General features: G+C 36.9%; 1 pseudogene; it reads left to right on the top strand.

Moving 5' to 3' along the window:
• The window catches only part of LOC107695855 (ankyrin repeat and sterile alpha motif domain-containing protein 1B-like), a 192,108-nt pseudogene that overhangs the window by 161,976 nt on the left and 11,335 nt on the right, over positions 1-18,797 (top strand).

The raw sequence follows: 18,797 nt of genomic DNA, 5'->3' as shown, positions 1-18,797 counted from the left end.
GTTCTGCAGTCAGCAGTGAAAGAGTCACGGAGGATCAGAAGGGAACAGCAGTGAGGCGGTGTTGCATAATGAAAGTGGGACCCACTGTGCTATGGATCAGCCCTGGTGTATTAGACGTAATCTCACAGCTACGCCGTCCACATGTGGATGGGGCTTGAGGTGTAAGCTTTCTCATAACACAAATAAAGCTGCCAATAAGCTTTGAAGTCTCGGAGGGTGCGCCAAAATGTTCTCACAAAGCTTTTCTTCCTTTTTAACTTTGCCAGAGGCTAGATATTTTGGATTTTTTGGGGCCGTTTTTTTCCGGGGTGGGGCTTTTATGTAGTTCACTACAGTTCCAGATGGTTTTCTCGTCAGTGGAATAAAGTAAGAAGTTGTTTGCTTATGCTCTAGTTTCACACACCTTACAACAAATAGCAATAATGAGTCTGAGGGTACAGCACTGCGGTGTGGCCTGAAAATGCACACTTATGCATTCAGATAAATTCTAGAATAGTTTAATTGGTTAATTTTACACCAACTACAACTGATAGGTGAATATAAACCAAGTTACAATCAGGTCTGTAATACCAGCTCATTGACTGGAGTTTGTGACTTTGAAATTTTTATTTTTTATTTTTTTTTGAGCCAATCACCTGAGCTGCAGATAAATTACATTATGACATCATGATCTAAGCTGATTGGCTAAGTACCAAACCCTTCACTAGCTAGTATCCAATGCTGTAAAGTCAAAGTCAAAATAAGGAGAAAAAAGATAATTTAATGCTTTTTATATGCACCGAAAAGTCTTGTGAAATCTCATTGGTGCAGAATTTCGCTTTATGTATATGTGAAATATCAAAAATGTTCTGATTGGCTGTGAATTGGCTATGGTATCTTCGCAGTTTCACTTCCAGTGCCAAGTACAGAGCTTATATTCCATTTTTGCCTGTTTTTGTGTGTGTACTCACAGCAACCTATATTGCATTTATCTTTTGATCAATTATTCAGCTATGGCTGCACAGTCCAGCCAGAGAGCAAGTTATTTTGCTTTCTTACAGCATTGCACTGATGTTTGTTAAATTTGAAGCATCAAATCTGCAGTTTATAAGGAGGAACGCACAGTCCTTCTTAAAATAAATAGATCAAACTCCAAGCTACTTCCTAAAAACAACTACTTTGGAAAGTCCAAGTTGTCCTTGGAGTTTTGTTTGGAGTGTTTAGTGTTGACGTTTCTGTGCAGCTGATTAAATCTTGATTAATTTATTAATTTTTAATTGTGTAGATGAACAAAGAGAATTTTAAGTCAACTTGAAATCCCGTTTCAGTCAGAAATGTCCCATGTTGCGCAACTAAAATAGATTTCAAATTCTACTTCATATTGGTTTTGAAGGAAGAGGTTTTATGCTGTTTTACACATGCAGCCCTTGACTGCTGCTTCTGCACAACTCAGATCCTTCAACACTACAGTCATATCAGACCTGACATCAGTCAGTTGAGCGTAAATCTCCTCCTGTCGTCTTAGCTAGTGATTTTACACCACATTAACAGGGTACAGTAGTCATGTCTCATGTCTCACTTGTATTATTCTGTTCACTGTCACAGACATTGGCATTTTCGAGCCACTCCAGCATAAGACTTTGTGCAGTTAAGTCTTTTTACTTACATAAAAGCAAGATCTGTCGTTCCGTGTAGGGTGCAGGCGTCATGCGAGGACACTTCCGGGCCCTCTGCTGTTTTATCCTGTGGTGTTTTGAAGCTTGGATCCAATCAGCGGCCTGGTGCTGTGCGGGATGTGACAGGGCTGCCGGTCTAATGCCGTTGATCTGCCTGCTGTTGGTCCTTATGTCACTGTCGACAGCGGAGCGCTGACTTAAACTAGATTCTTAACACCAGAAGCAAGCCTATTTCAGATGATCACTTTATGAGATTACTTTGGAATGGATTTGATGTACTATGCGATGCATGCATGCTTTACTGATTTGAAATATATTGGATTAAGGAATTGCATTCCTTATTCATTTATATGGAAAGTGGCATTTATATGGAAAGCTTAGTGGCCTATTTAGTGGAGATGGCTCATGATGGTTGTCCAAGAAATACATCAAACTTACATACAATACTGTTCAAAAGTTTGGGGTGTTTTTTTTTTGTTTTTGTTTTTTTTAGAAATTAATAGTTTTAATCTGTAAGGATACCTTAAATTGATCAAAAGGAGCTATAAAATTATGTATAATATTGCAAAATATTTCTTTAAAAAATCCTGTTCTTGTGAACTTTCTATTCATCAAAGAATCCTGAAACTGTTTTCAACATTGAAAATAATAAGAAATGAGCAGCAAATCAGCATATTAGAATGATTTCTGAAAGATCATGTGACACTGAAGACTGGAGTAATGATGCTGAAAATTCAGCTTTGCATCATAGGAATAAATTAAAATTTTAAATATTAAATTAGAAAATTATTATTTTAAATTGCAAAAACCACATTTTTTTCTGTATCTTTGATCAAATAAATGCAGTTTGTCTGATTACGAACTTTTGAAAGGTAGTGAGTATATAACATAAATATATACGTAATATATATATCTATAGTTTGTCATTTGTAATATCTATAATTGCTTTTAAAGCAAGATTGCATCTTATATAAGACGTGTATGTGATCGAGTCAGCCTGTTTGTTTCCTAACGGTTGATAAGTCGACTAACTTTTTCATGCAGCCCACCGACTAATCAATTTTGACTATGTAATTTTGCACAATTTTACTGTTTAGTCTAATCACATTGTTCTCAGTGAATGTTCCATACTGCATGATTTTTTTTCTGCATGTTCCACAGTTTTATTCTTGGTCTGGCATGTCTGTGGGTTTGTGTGCAAGAATGAGTAGGAGTGTGTGAGAGAAAGAGTGAGAACGCGTGTAGAAAGTGAGAGAGAAACAAGAGAAACTGTCATGATGTCTTTTTTTCTCCTCATCTTTGTATAGGAGGCTGACTTTTTCTCTTGATTCCTTCTGATCCCCGCATAGAGCAGGATTCACGCCACTGCATTCCCTTATTATCATTGGTAAAAGGCAGAAATGTGACACGTCCCCTCATTGGCTCATCAGGTCCTCACTCACAGTCAAACCTCACAGCATTGGTCCGGCGCGCTGCTGTAAATCCTCCTTTACGTTGCCTCAGAGGCCTGCTGGATTTTTACACATAGCACCAGCACTCGCTCCATAGTTGCTAGGTAACTGGCAGGCTCTGGTTCATTTCCAGTTGTCCCCTGGTTGGGAGGCGCTGGTTATAAAGGGATCTGAGATGGATAACGGCGAGTTGCCGTGACAATGGTGGCCTTGGGCTTGTTTGAATTGTACCTGCTACGGCTGGACTGGATTTGGCTCCTGAGGTGGCTAGTTGTTGACTGGACACCATGCAGCATCAGCCACTGGACCGATGTCTCTCAGCGACCTGAAAACCGCCAATACTAGTAATGAAAAATGAACAAATTAGTGCTGTTCCAAACAAATCCATGTAGACCGATAAAGTAGCCCCAGAACGCAGGAGATCAGTAAGATTTGTGGACACATTGTACACTCACGTATACTAGACCTCATTACGTTCACTGTGTGGGTTGTGTTGGCTAGTAATCCTGGCAGTAAAAACCTGTTGTGTCTGCGGTGATTGGCTCTCTACATTCCGTCCGCTGTAGCAAGGCAGACATGCCACATGGTATTTAGCATTTTACGGAAAAGATTTTGTGCCATATGAAAAAAAATATTGAGTTACTGAGAGATTGGAAGGGTGATGTCAAGCAGAAGAAACCAAAGTGCTCACAGCTAGTTTTTGTGGGCTTAAAAGTAATTTGACCAATCGTGTAAGCATTACAGCTCATTAGCCAATCAATGTGCTTCGCATGTTACCCTTCAGAGAAAGAGAATAGAAGAAATGGGGATGGTAGGTGCAAAATGACTTTTTTCATAATTGAGTGGGTTGATTTTCTGACCAGTCGGTCTTAAGGAAGAAGGCAACAAATTGCAACCGAACATACAGTACGTAGAATTTACATTTTAAAAAGGAAACATTTGTAACTTGACACACCATCTTAAAAATGTTCATATTAGCCGTTAGCATGCTAAATCCCTCTCAGGGTAGTTGCGCTTCTTCCTCTTTAAAGCAGTGGTGTTAAAAATATTTAAACTAAAACCAAAAATAGTGAAAAATATACAAGTTAACGTCACTGGTTGTGGATGGTGTTAGTTGTGAATCCACACAACTAACACAGTCGTGAAAGCCATTAGCATGCTAAACCCTCCTTAGAGAACTTGCGTCTCTCTCTAATTCAACCTGTTTAAAGTAGTGATGCTAAAAACATTTAAACTACAAGCAGAAAAATAGGAAAAAATAAACTAGTTGACATCACTAATCAGCAGTGTTGTGCAAGTTACTTCCAAACTGTAATACATTATAGATTACTTGTTACTGTTATTTAAAAGTAATTCCTTACGTTACAATATTACTGTCTCAGAATTGTAATGCGTTACATGACTCCTGTATTACTTTTGAGTTACTTTCACCAAAATAACTACAGAAGTAGAACTTAAGGTAACACTTTATTTTAGGGTCTCTTAACTAGTTGCTTATTAGCGTGCATATTACTAGAATATTAGCCATTTATTAATAGTAATTAAGCACATATTAATGCCTTATTCTACATCCCTAATTCTACCCAATACCTAAACTTAACAACTACCTTACTAACTATTAATAAGCAGCAAATAAAGAATTTATTGAGGGAAAATTCGTAGTTAATAGTGAATAAGTGTTCCCTTTTCTAAAGTGTTGCCATACTTAACATTCTAAAATGACAAAATGTACTGCTGAGCATTTTACATCCAGTAGAGGGCGATATGGTGTAGCATAATGACTGTGGGCTATCCAGGCTACTAACAATATAGCTTATAATTGGCAAAGTGAAGTCTCAAGACAATGCAAGAAAGGATGACAGCCAGAATCACAAACGATCCAAGTCTGTTAAAAGTATGGTAGAGGTAAAGTGATTATCTGGCAATATCTGTGAATAGCTTGGGTCTATTCATATTAGACACAACAGGACTATATGTAAACTCTAATGCCATGACAAGATGCACATACGTGCATCTCGCGCATGTACAGTCTTCTGCCATCTTCACTCATTAGCCGCTTTTCCACTGGCCAGTGCGAGCCGGGGCTTACAGCCAGCCGGGTGGAGCTAATAGCCTCGGACCTCGAGCACAGAGGCCGAAATCATGCCGCATTTCCACTGTCGGGCCAGTAGCCTCGTAGAACCCGCCCTAAACACGCCTTCACTGGACTACGTCACACAATACAAAGTTCCACCAGCGAGAGGGAGATGAATGAAATAAATCGCTAAACAAATATATCAGAAGCTGTCGTTTAGTCTTTATTTACAAACTTGGACACCACACGCGGCTATTGACTGATCACGAACAGGAAATAGAACTTACTCGTGGCATTTTTGATTCGTTAATGTCTCACGGTCTTGCTGTTTTTTTTTTTTTGAACAATTACATTTTGGGCTAAAAGTGTGTTGTAACACATGCGTTACTGAACATGTACCGAGTAAAATATTACTGAAAATTGATTAGTAATGCCTTACACTACTGCGTTACAGCAAAAAGTAATCAGTTACTGTAATGCATTACTTTTGTAACGCGTTACTCCCAACACTGCTAATCAGCTAGTAATTGAATTAACTTGATTGTGAGCATGTTAGCTGTTAGCATGGTAAAACCTCAGAGAAGTTGCATCTGTTAATTTATCCTCTTTAAAGCATGGACACTAAAATATTAAAATTAAACAAAAAATTGGGAAATATACCAATTATCAGATGGTGATCTTGGTTACTAGCGAAATATTTGCTGGGACATAGAGAGTTGCATTGTGGGATGGAGGTAAAAAGAGGGGAAAACCGAGTAAGCGGGTGAATAAAAGAGGGACTTTGTGTTTCCCTGGTCATTAAAATCCAATGCACGAATGCTGCTGTAAGCACAAACAGTACTGTATTCACATCCTCCCCATCAGACAGGCCTCTCTGCGCCTCAGCTCCCTCAATTAGGAGGAACTGCTCATCCATACCACAGCTCATTCTGAGCTCTATTACTTACGTCTGCTGGTGCCTCAAGCATGAGATCATAGCGAGTTATGTGGCTGAGAAGTATTGCTCTGGCCTGACCTGACCTTTAAAGAAGAGCTTGATCTTTATGAAGACATTTTATGTATGGAGTTTTAACCTTTCGTTTTACAGTCTTCAGACGGCATTCGCAGCCCATATTACTCAGATTATGTATTTCCGAGTGAATAGGGATGTTCAAAAAAAGGCTAAAAATTTAAGACGGGACTTGATTGGATTGTAGATTTTGAAAAGTGGACATTATAAATAAAAATAAAGCAACAAAAAAAAACGCACTAAAAAAACAACAACCACTATTAACTGGGATTTTGGGTATTGCATTTACATTCATGTTAACCAACATTAAATTGCTTTAACAATTTGCAGTATTTTAGAAAGGTTTTTGTTATTTATTTGGTATTCATTATTATTACCCTGCTTGAAAAAGACTGGTTTAAACCAGCCTAGGCTCATTCGTAGGTCTTAGCTAGTTTGTTTTAGCTAGTAGGTTTATTTGGGTGGCCAGCTGGTCTTTTGGCCTTATATATGTAACCCTGGACCACAAAACCAGTAATAATGGTCAATTTTTTTTAAATGTATACATCATGAAAGCTAAATAATTAAGCTTTAAGTTTCCATTGATGTATGGTTTGTTAGGATAGGACAATATTTGGCTGAGGTACAACTATTTGAAAATCTGGAATCTGAGGGTGCAAAAAAAAATCTAAATATTGAGAAAATCACCTTTAAAGTTGTCCAAATGAAGTTCTTAGCAATGCATATTACTAATCAAAAAATAAGTTTTGAAATATTTACGGTAGGACATTTACAAAATATCTTCATGGAACATGATCTTTACTTAATATCCTAATGATTTTAGGCATAAAAGAAAAATCATTAATTTTGACCCATACAATGTATTGTTGGCTATTGCTACAAATATACCCCGGCGACTTGACTGGTTTTGTGGTCCAGGGTTACATATGGAAAGGTGTCCATAACCCCTGTAAAACCAGCTCTCAGACCAGACTGGGAAAACTAGTTTAGATCAGCAAACAAATTAGGCCTTTTTAAAAATGTGTTTTTTGCTAGGTTGGTATCTGGCTTAGTTCAGTTTTTGCTCAGTTTTAAAAATCAGTTTTTGTTATTTGAAATAAAACTGAAATAAAACTTAACTTTAAAAGAAATATTACTTTGGCAACTAACTGAAATCAAAGTACTAAAATGATTAAAGCTGAAATAAAAATAAAGCTAAATAGAAATATAAAAATGACAAATTTCTAAATATTAATAAAGACCATAACACTTAAGAATAGGGAACACATATTCACTATTAAAGAGTTTTCCCTCAATAAACTCCTAATTGGCTGCTTATTAATAGTTAGTAAGGGGGTTGTTAAGTTGGGGTAGGATTAAGGTATTTAAAATGTTGTCATATAGAGTAAGACATTAATATGTGCTTTGTAATTACTAATAAACAGCCAGTATGCTCGTAATGGGTAGCACTTTATTTTACAGTCCTGTTTCTCATGTTATAGTAATTACAATAACTAGGTACTAACCCTGAACTTACCCCTAAGCCTAACCTTAACCCATGTAGTTACCTTATATTGCCAGTGCTTTCTTAGGTAAGTACACTGTAGGTACACCGTAAGCAGTGTTGGGGAAAGTTACTTAGTAACTCCGATATTCTCTTGTAAATTAAAAAGTAATGCATTACTTTACTAGTTACTTGAAAAAAGTAATCTGATTACGTAACTCGCGTTACTTGTAATGCGTTACCCCCAACACTGACCATAAGTACACGTACTGTAAAATAAAGTGCAACCATAAAGTGTTACCATAAAGACTATAATAGTATATGAATAATACTAAAATAACACTGATGTGTCATGGACAACAAGACTAGGAACGTATGTTAAAGGTGAAACGTTTAATTTTGGTGCCACTTGCATCACCAGTTGAAGCTTGAAAAATAATCAATGTGTCAAACAGGTTTCCCAAACACTCCCTCAATCTTCCATTGGTCAATAAATAGAGAGTCCCGCCCCCAAACTCAAGCCATTGGTTGAGCCAAAGTTGCTGTGTCAAGCTATCTGGGGAAGTGAGAAATGTTTTAGGATAATGAACCGCTGAATGTATAGTTGTCTCTGCATATTAAACTGGTATAGAAAAAAATTTGTGTGTGTGTGTATCAGTCCCTTAAAGTACGTCCATGTCAACAGTTTGTGTGCGCCTGGTGTGGAGATTACACTCCTGCCGCTGGACCGCTGAGGTTAATCCCTCTTCAGACCTGCTTCCTGCTCATTTTCTCTAATCTAATTGGGTTAACTGTCATTTTACATCCAACACTGTAGCAATTACACCCATAGAAAAGAAGAGACTTCACAAGACTCCATTACACAGGAAATGGCTGAATGTTTTTAACAGCACTTCAATTATTGTGTAAAAATGTCAATGGTCTCTCTGGTTTGTGCTGTTCTCTTTTTACAGAGCGCCCAAAACTTTCACACACTCCGTGATTTTCTTTGTCCAGTGAATGCACAATGAGGATCTGGCTGATTAGGTGTCAAATAGGCCTAACTGGCTGGCAGATAAACACTCTAATTTGACTGCATTAATTTGTCGCAAATTAAGATTTTGGATTTGAAAGGTTGGCAGCGTGCTGTCAGATAACTGCAGTTGCACTTTATTGTCCTCTAATGCAGTTGGGTGTTTCTCAATCAGAGTTTATAAACTAAAACTAACAGCTTTCATTCTTTGCCCTTTAGACTGTCTTTCATAGTAGAATTGCAGTTTTAATTGATAGGGCCAGATTTACTAACAGCTTGCGCCAGTGCAAACCATCTTTTGGCATTAAAATAGTACTGTCAGGACTATTTACTAAGGACGCATAGTGAAGAATTAGCTCTGAAAAGGCGAGTGCACAGTTATTTTTGCACCTGACCTTACTGAATATTCATTGTAGGAATTTCCCTTTTAGACGCAAAATTTATGGGAGGAGAGTATTAATATGAATCACGCAACGCGGTTTACTAACATTTGCGCTTGTAAAATTACTCGTGTTTGCACCATTATTTATCACCCTAAAAAAATCATGTCTTAAACTATTTTGTGCCTGTGTCGTAAGTAGATCACCCGCTCTGATTACTTGCGACTACGCTAATTTGCGCTGCACTTGGTATATTGCGTTGGTCGATATATAAATGAAATGTTGCGTCTGCATTCTTGAATTTGCGCATTGTCAGTAAATCATCCACAGAAATTTCCATGCCCATCGGCACGGTTTTGGAATTGTGCTCTCACGCTTATTTGCCCTGTTTAGTAAATCTGGCCCCTAGTATTTTATTTGAAGGTGAATCGTAGACTGAAAGAACATATTACAACAAAACTATTTACTGCAAAAAATGTATACACTATTATAGTAGTTTTTATTTTTAAATGTTCAGTTTTAATTTTATTTTAAATTTTAGTTTTGGATTTAGTAATTATGTAAAGTGCTTTTATCATTATTTGTATTAGTTTATTAGTTTTTTTCCTAGTTTTTAGTTAAAATTTTTGTTTAGTAGTTAAATTTTTATCTATTTATATTTTAATTTCAACTTTATTTCAATTTATTTCAAAAATATTTTTTTGAATAGTGTGCTACCACAAATTTATACCACCTACCTCTTTGTAGTGTACCGTTTGCATTTGTATGTAGCATTAGCATCTAGCTAATGCATTGCCTTTGTAATCACTAGGCCTCAAACATGCAATATAAAGTTAACAAATTTGCTTAAACTGAATTGAATTGAATTGAATTGAATGCAGCAGTTTGTGCAAGAGTGGTTTGATGAACAGTTAGAACAGATTCATTTTGCTCAGGTTTTATTCAGGAGTGACATTTTATTTTTAGGTTCATACACTGTTACCGAAAAAGAACTGTTACTGGAAAAGTCGAAAGAGAACCATCTCAAAGTCTTTTTCAATGAGCTTTTAGTCAATATTAGCTCAAATAATTCCCAGATGGCTGAAAATCTACCAGAAATACCATCCAGGCACCTTTGCCGTACTATTTTTAGTGCACTATGAATCCTAATCTTACATACAGTAAAGTTAGAATGTGAATTAGGATGCAGCTCTGGTGCTCTTACACTGCAGTCAGCATACTGTACCCGGCGGTGCGGTTATGTTTGCGAGCAGTTGCAGTGATTAAAACACATGGCTGCTTCTCTTTATCACCCCTGCTGCATGTGTAATGCGAGGCTTAAGCATATCATCCGTGCGCCGCTCGTGTGATAGAGCCGTTTGCGCTGTCGTCCAGTCTGTAAAGTATTTCTCCATGGCATGTTGCATCTCCACTGCAGCCCGCTCTACACATTTGCATTTAAATTAAATTCAGTCTCCTCTGCTTTTTACCATCATGCAGTACGGCAGTGCTGAACCTTACACACTCAGAATTCTCTCTTTGTTAATTTCCTCCTGTTTTCTCTCTTTTTGTTTGTCCTTTTCCTGCTGCAATGGCATGCAAGCGGGAATGTAAATAGCTCATATTAACTTCTGCATATCTGTATTCAGATTTAAAGACCTATTGATGCATACTGGCTGCAAGAACAGCATGAGCATTCTTAAGTTTGCGAGCCTCAGTCTGATTGGCTGGTTTTACTTAGTCTTTACAAGGGCTGTATCCAAAGAACACAACACTCAAAGTCAACACTAATCATTTAATAAAAACACAAATTATTAGTGTTGACTTTTAGTGTTAAGTGGAAAGATAATCTAAATATAAAAAGGGGAAATGAGCATTCACAATTAAATATATAGTAGGCTATCTGTCAACGCAAAAAATAAAAAAGGAAATAAGTAAATAAATAAAATAAAACTCACATATTCACAGGTAACCAATATGGTACTGACTGTAATATTTATTTTTAGTTTTTTAGTATTTTAGACTAAATACATATGAATACTGCATGTGTAAAAAAAATATGTTTTTGAATTTTTTTATTAAATTCTATAAAATTTAGATTTTATTTTACATACTGTAAATATACATTTATATAGATAGATAGATAGATAGATAGATAGATAGATAGGTAGATATTTAGATATAAAATATATCTTTTAGATTTTTACTGTATATCAGCCAACCCTACTAAGAACTGAGCAGGAATAGCCTTGGCCAGAAGAACCTACAAAGTGGACCAGACTTAATGTCCATAGTCAAAAACGTAAGTCTGACTAATTCAGACAAGCATAGCTGTGTGTTTGTGTACTTCATTTTTAATGTGAAACCTCCAGGCACGTTGAAATCACATTTTGTGTGGTTTAAACTCCCAAACTGGCAAATGATCTCAAGCAGACTGTCTAATTTCAGCGAGCACACATCCTGCTGTAGTCCTGAAGGGTTTTCCGTCCAGTTCCAGGCTCTGTTGCCCTAACCACCTGTAATCTGGCCAGTGTGGGCCTGAGGGAGAGCGGCTGCTGGCTGCTTCAGACTGGCTTGTTTGTGGCATCTCCAGAGGGTTTAAACAGGGTTAATGAGCCTCTGGTGCACACAATCCTAAACCTCCTTACACAAATCGATTTTAGACATGAGATGCTTTAAAGAGAAACACAGGGGTTCATTAACCCAAAGCAGTAAAATGTGTGGTTCCTGTAAGTAGTACTGGCCATGAAGATGGAAGCATTTTAGCCTGTATGAACAACTGTTTAGCCTGCAAACATTTGTTTTTCTTTTCTTGGATTAGGTACTTTCTGTTTCTGATATTACATTAGATTGGCAAGGTATGGTTTTGGTACTGGGGGAAGTGAAGGTGTTCCCAGTTGGTAAACTGTGTGAAACTAACAGAATTTAAATATACATACTGTTCTTTCACACACCTTCACACAGGAATAAATAAAGAATTTCAGTATGCTTGACTACTTTTTTTTATAACAGTGTCTCCAAATCAATCAGTACAATTTTAAAATGGTCTTACTTGGGTCTGGAAAAGTTAAGTAAATACATTTTTAAAAATTTAGAAAAATTAGAATTTATAATAATAATAATAGTAATAATAATATATCATCTGCTGTAAAAATATTTAATTGGCTAAAATAATTCAAAAACAAATTAGTCTGAATTATTTCTTCCATTCATTAACCAATATGTGGGGAGATTAGTGTCAAAATTCTTGTCGAAAATCCTCATCCAGCAGTCATAAATTGGGAAGGTCATGAAAGAGTCCTGCTCCTTTATCTGCAGGTCATAATCTCAGCATTGGATTGTCAGTTCCGGACACTATGTCGTAATTGAAAACCATGATTTGTGCTGAAAGGAAATAGCCTCCCATTGATTTGAGTTTCCAGGATAAAATAGTGGCGATCATTATAAATGAAGCTAGAGAAGATTGTTGCTATAGGGACAGGAATGATGCGGCCAATGAGAAGCTACCATGTGTGTTGCGACTAAAGCAGCTTTTTAACATGCATTTGATGCTTCTGTGCAACCTGGATTACAGTAATGGCTCAAATGAGTGACAGAACAGTGTTTATGTATGCTCATTAATTGGGTGGAGTAATTCCCTGTTCGAGGTTGCAGTATTTATACTGTGTGTGTGTGTGTGTGTGTGTGTGTGTGTGAGAGAGAGAGCGAGAGAGAGAGAGAGAAAGAAAGAAATAGGGCAGAATGAAAAAGGAGGAGTCTTATAGACGTTATTGATCTTTTTGTGTTTGTGGTCTCTTTCCGTTTGCGTTCTTTAAGTTTCATCAGATTGACCGGGCTTCTTTAGTGACCATCTTTTACTGTTATTACACCCCTGATGCACCTCAGACAGTAAAACAAAAGCTCCTGTGGACAAAAAAACACAAGTTGAATAGAACAGACAAATAAAACATAAAACGGCAGCATGATTTATTTGCACATGATGTCTGTGTGGTTTTAGCACCCGATTCACTGAAGGAAATATGGAAAGAAGGCATATTTGCAGTGAGCAAATAAAAAATTATTAAATTGAAATACGGCAGAGTACGTTAGCATTTTCCAATATAATGATCCAAAAAATGCTGGAACAAGTTACATTTTTATTAAAATGTATTAAAACATGTATTGACTTATTTTCGTTTTCTTTCTTTCTTTCTTTCTTTCTTTCTTCTTCTTATTATTATTCATCACAGGAGCAATTAAAATTTTATAAAAACATTAATTTCTTCATTGTATTTTATTTTACCTCTTTAATTATTATTATTATTATCATTGTTATTATGTATCATGTGCTGGAACAAATGACATTTTATTAAAGCTTTTTATTTTATTTTTATTTTTATTTATTTTTTTATACCATCCACAGATGAAATAAAACCAGGAAGTGTAATTAACAAGCAAGTTCATTTTGATTTTGTATTGGTGTGAAACTTGGTGGTGAGATGAGGAGATTTTTGCGCTGTAATACTCTGCACAAAAGTGACAAAACTGTTTAGTGAATTTGCCCCAAATTGCAGAGGACTAAACACACAGGAATAAATCCTCAACACTCACTTTTCTTGTCTCTTTCTCTCTTTCAGGTTCTTAAGATTAATTTGATCGGCCACAGGAAAAGAATACTCGCTTCACTTGGAGATCGACTGCACGAAGACCCTCCACAGAAACCACCACGGGCCATCTCCCTAAGGGTGAGTCCAAATCCTCCTCTTTCTCCAACAAAATCTCCCCTCACACTATGTCTGTTATGTTTTTACTCACCTAGCAACAATAAATGTAATGTTCATCCTAAATGTCACCCATTATGCTGTATTTGATGTTTGTTTTTTTTGTGTGCATGTATGTGTGTACGTTTGGACAGAGAAATGCTTTTAAGAAAACAGAAAATGTCACTTTCTGTGCGATTTGGTTTTATCCGATGGCAGTCTTATGCCCTAAGCCGCTCCAGGGATTTAACTTGATCTTCCAGGCTGGATCAGACAGCTGCTCTCAAACTGCAAGGCCTCCTTAGCCTCTTTTCCAGTAGTCCAATCGATACAAAAGCCAGTCCAGAGCATCAAAAATCAGAGTTGCTTTGGGCCACAGCTTATATTCCTTCTTAATCAAAGGACGAGGACAGTCTGATGTAGAAACAGTGGGGCCATATGACTAATTCAAACACAAAGCAAAAACAGGCACACAGCTAGACCTCCAATAAGAAAATCCCTCGAGAAAGCTATCCGTTAGCATTCCCAATCATCTCAAAGGCAGTTGCTCTACTAACCACCCAAAACCTTTTCCGCAGGAGCCCACCGGGAACCACACTCCACCTCAGCTGTCCCCGTCTCTGAGTCAGGCCTACCCCAACGCCGGCTCCCTGGACATCCAGCATCTCATCATGCAGGCCGACGCCAGACGCAGACGCAACGACAACTACTTTGAGGACGTGCCACGCTCCAAACTAGAGAGACAGATGGCACAAGTCAGTATGGTGAGTTAGTGCACTTGCTTCAAGTGCACTACTCTCCTCTGTCCTCCTGTTTTGGTGTGATCAATTGTGCTTCGTGCACATTTATGTCCGGATAGCATCTCAATAAATCAGCGTTGTGGCGTGTTAAAGCGCGTGCACATTGGCGATTGTGAATGTGTTGTGGCTGTGATCTCTCATTGTGAGCTTATCAGTGATGTGTGCGCCTGTGTGTTTTGCAGTGATTGAGAATAGAATGAGTTATTGCACCAAACGTAATGACAAAAGGTTACAAAAACCCTTGCGTCCTCTTCCTCTTTTACACTGTATCAGTTTTTCCTGCCCTGTGGCTCCATATATCATCACAGAGGGAGAGAGAGAGAGACTAAGAGAGAAAGAGGGAGAAAAAGGCTTTAGACCAAATACAAAAAGCTGAACTGAACTGCTTAGCAACTACACTGAAAAAAGTTGAAGAAACAATTTTCACTCAGAAATTGCTAGTAAATTTCACAAAAAGAAGCAGCAAGTAACATTGAATTAAATGTCAAATTTTGAAATTGAAAAACAGCAAAACCTTGTAAAATGTACTCTGAAAATCTTTATGATCAATTAAAAAAAAACTGGAAACTATGAAAAAAAGCTAGAAAACTATGGGTACATTTACACAACAACGATATATTGAATGTGCATTCTGAGTTATTTTATTGCCTTTCATTGGTTATTTTTTAAATTCAGTATAATTAAAATCATTGAGTTAAATTTAAAAAGTCTTACAAAATTATTTGATATTATTTAATAAAATAATAAATAATTATTAAAACGCATTTTTGGTTTTCGGCCAAGTGCATCCAGAATTTTCGATTCCAGCCCAGAATTTTCATATCGGTGCATATGCAAAATTTTTCCAAAGTTACTCAATACAGACGACAGCATTGTCAAAATGATCCCCTTTTACACGGATTCGCGAAAATGACTTAAGTCCAGTAGATGACAATGTCACTTTGTAAAGTAACACTACGTACCTATAGATTGAACACGTAAAATGCGCGCATCCACATTCCTATAGATTGAACACGTAAAATGTATGTGCGTGATGCCACCGTTTTCACAAAATCACGTTTTTTTTGTAGTTGTATACAGAGACGATAACGGTATCGTTTCCAAAAACGTGCATTTTGAAACTCGTTTTCTGAAGTTTGCGTTTTCAGGCCCCAAAAACAGCACTGTCATGTAAAAGAATGGCCATAAAGCATTAAAAGTTTTCCGTTTTAGTTCAAAATGGTGTTTTGTAAACATACCCTATGATTATCGTAGATGTACTTGATTAAGTGATAAAGTATTAAAAAATAAATAATACCATCAGTTTTTGTGATTGTAACGTAAACGCTGGACCTTGATTTAATTACTTTGTTTTTCCATTACCCTCCTTTTCAGCAAGGGGAATGGTGCGAGCCAATCACGTTACGGCCTCCGAACGAGGCGACGTCATCTACGCCGGTGCAGTACTGGCAGCACCATCCAGAGAAGCTTATATTCCAGTCATGTGACTATGAAGCATATGTAAGTGTGGGTGTTAAAAGTGATGAATGATGAATGTTTCTCAGATTAAAAAAAAAAAAAAAGACTAAAGGAACCAAAAAAAAAACACTTTAAATGCGAGCGTACGAAGAATATAGATGTGGATTTCGCCTTGGCGAGCTCCTGTAAGCCATCAGATAGCGAACGTGAAAGCTATCTGCGAGTCCTTTAGTTATTCAGTGGTGAATAATGGTGTTTTAACCTTCAATCAATACAGCTTTTTTCAGCTCTCTCTGGGCCTGAGCATCTCTAGTATTAGCTTACAAAAACCCACTCTGTTTCCTAGCAACAGCCGTGTAAATTTGATTGGCTTATTCTCCTGTGCCAAAAACACTGATGGAGTTTATGAACAGAATCCATGTGTGTAAGTGTGACTGACTCGTAGAGGCCAAAGGTCAAGAGTTTTTTCCCAGTGCTGAGCTGTGAAGGAACGGACAGATCTGTGGATCAATGCTTATTCCGCTAGAAGTAAAATATGTTGCAAAATCAATTAATATTACACTTAAACAATGATGTTCCTGACTCTGTACCTGATGCGCTTTAAGTCAGTAATGAGACGCTTCCCTGACAAACATGAACACCACAATTATTATTCTTTTATTTAAAACTGCTATTGTTTTATCAAATGATAAAACATATGAAATCTAAAAAAATATAATTAAAAATAAAAATGAAATGAAACATTACAATAAAATAAAATGGAATAAAAAAATTAAAATATAAAGTATTTCAATAAAATAAAATATTGAAATAAAATTAAATGAAATAAAAATAATGAAAATGATCAATATAAATATTTTAAAAAATTAAATGTAATAATGAAGAGAAATTGTGTGCTTAAATTAAACTACAAATACAAAAGTAATTGAGGATCTCATGTACCTGTAGGTGTGATAAATGGTCTAGAGTGGATTTGGAAATAAGATGCAGGTTATTTTATGATTGAAAATCTGACAGTAGCATGGCCTGTCTGGGTTTTACAAAACACTGTCACGTGTCCTGATGGTAGATGCCAGATTGCTTTCATGTGAAACACAGCCCGCTGGCTCTCAAGGTTGTCCTTGTCCGATACCCAGCAGTGCAGCGTAACACTTCACCAGATCACAGCACTCTTTTCGACCAATCTCTTCCTACACACTTTATTGTACACAACTGCATTTCCATTCAGTTATTGATTTAGCTGACAGTTGTACTCGCAGTGATGGACAATCTGTGCACACCTACCATTGGGAAATAAATAAGGATTTTGTTGCTATTTTAAATAAAAGAAACATAGCGTTGCTTGACGTAAATCTCTGTATTTTGTGGAAAAAAAATGTAAAGAATAATTTGAATACTGAGGTTGATTTGTCAGGACTGGAAATAGGTTAAACAATAAAAAAAGCACATTTACATGTAAAAGCTTGTGTAAAACTAAATAGTTAAAATATATCATTTATAAACTAGTTTTAGTGAAAACTTGATCATTTATAAATTAAAAAATATAAATGTATAGTTTTTTACATAATAAATATAATGTAAAATAGTAATAGCAAATTTATATAATAGTATTAAAATATCTAGTTTATAAATTAATATAAAGATTTTATTTATATAATAAAATAATATTAAAATAATTAAAATGATAATAATATATACATAATAGTATGTCAAATTTCCAATATTAATAATACTATTAAAATAATATTTAAAAGTAGGAAAAAATACACACACACACACACACACTAAAAATGTATGTGTTTCTCAGTTTCTGATTGTATGTGTTTGTTCTGCAGTATCTGGGCTCTATATTGGTGAAGGAGTTGCGCGGTACAGAGTCCACGCATGATGCCTGCGCAAAAATGAGGGTAAGAGTTGTGTCGCCATGGCAACCACTAAACGATCTGTCTAGTCATGCTCCCGCTGCCCTCAGGTCACTATGACACACAGTCATTGACAAAACAGGAGATTTCTCTGTTCTTAAAGGACTACGTGAGAACACTGTGTACTAGGGATTAACACGCATGCACGCACGCAAGGCGATGTGAAGGGAAATAATATTAAGGCCAATTACGACTCTTCACATAATCACATAAATAACCTACTTCCCACAGCATGTGAATGCAGTGACCTCGCTTTACCTCAAAATTCACCTTCTCTTACCTCAGCGCCCCCTGGCCGTCCCGTTCTCGTGAGATTATTCAACACGGCAGGACAGTTCGGCCGCTCTGTTGTTGTATGCATGTAAAACACCATCTGTTCTCCATCTCTCTCCTTTCTGATGAGACCCAGAGAGTTTGAGGCCATGCCGCCCCTTGCTTCTCCGCAAACACATTAATACATTCAGAGGGTGTAAATGTAGGTCCTCCGTCTCTCGCTCTTTGTTTTAAGCAGAATATTTTGACAGGTACAGAACAGTCGAGACCTGCCGATGCACAAGAAACCGCTGACAGAGAGAGAGCGAGGGGGGAAATGAGGGCCAGATGAATATAGATTCCACTCCGACAACTGATGTGACAGCATAGGAAGATATGAAAATGAATTCTGATTCTCTGCGGTTCATCATCATCCTCAGCCGCATGTGATTTATGCCCCTGAGGTGGTCTTCCAACCTGGTTTGCTGGTTTTGACAGATTGTCTCCCATTGGCCGGCCAGCTAAACACCAGACTGGGAGACTATGGCGTTATTTTAATGACAAATGTCGAGAGCGCATTATT

The sequence above is a fragment of the Sinocyclocheilus anshuiensis genome, unplaced genomic scaffold, assembly GCF_001515605.1.
Source record: "Sinocyclocheilus anshuiensis isolate Anshui unplaced genomic scaffold, SAMN03320099.WGS_v1.1 scaffold538, whole genome shotgun sequence".
NCBI classification, from domain to species: Eukaryota; Metazoa; Chordata; class Actinopteri; order Cypriniformes; family Cyprinidae; genus Sinocyclocheilus; species Sinocyclocheilus anshuiensis.
This window is presented reverse-complemented; position numbering and strand designations above follow the sequence as displayed.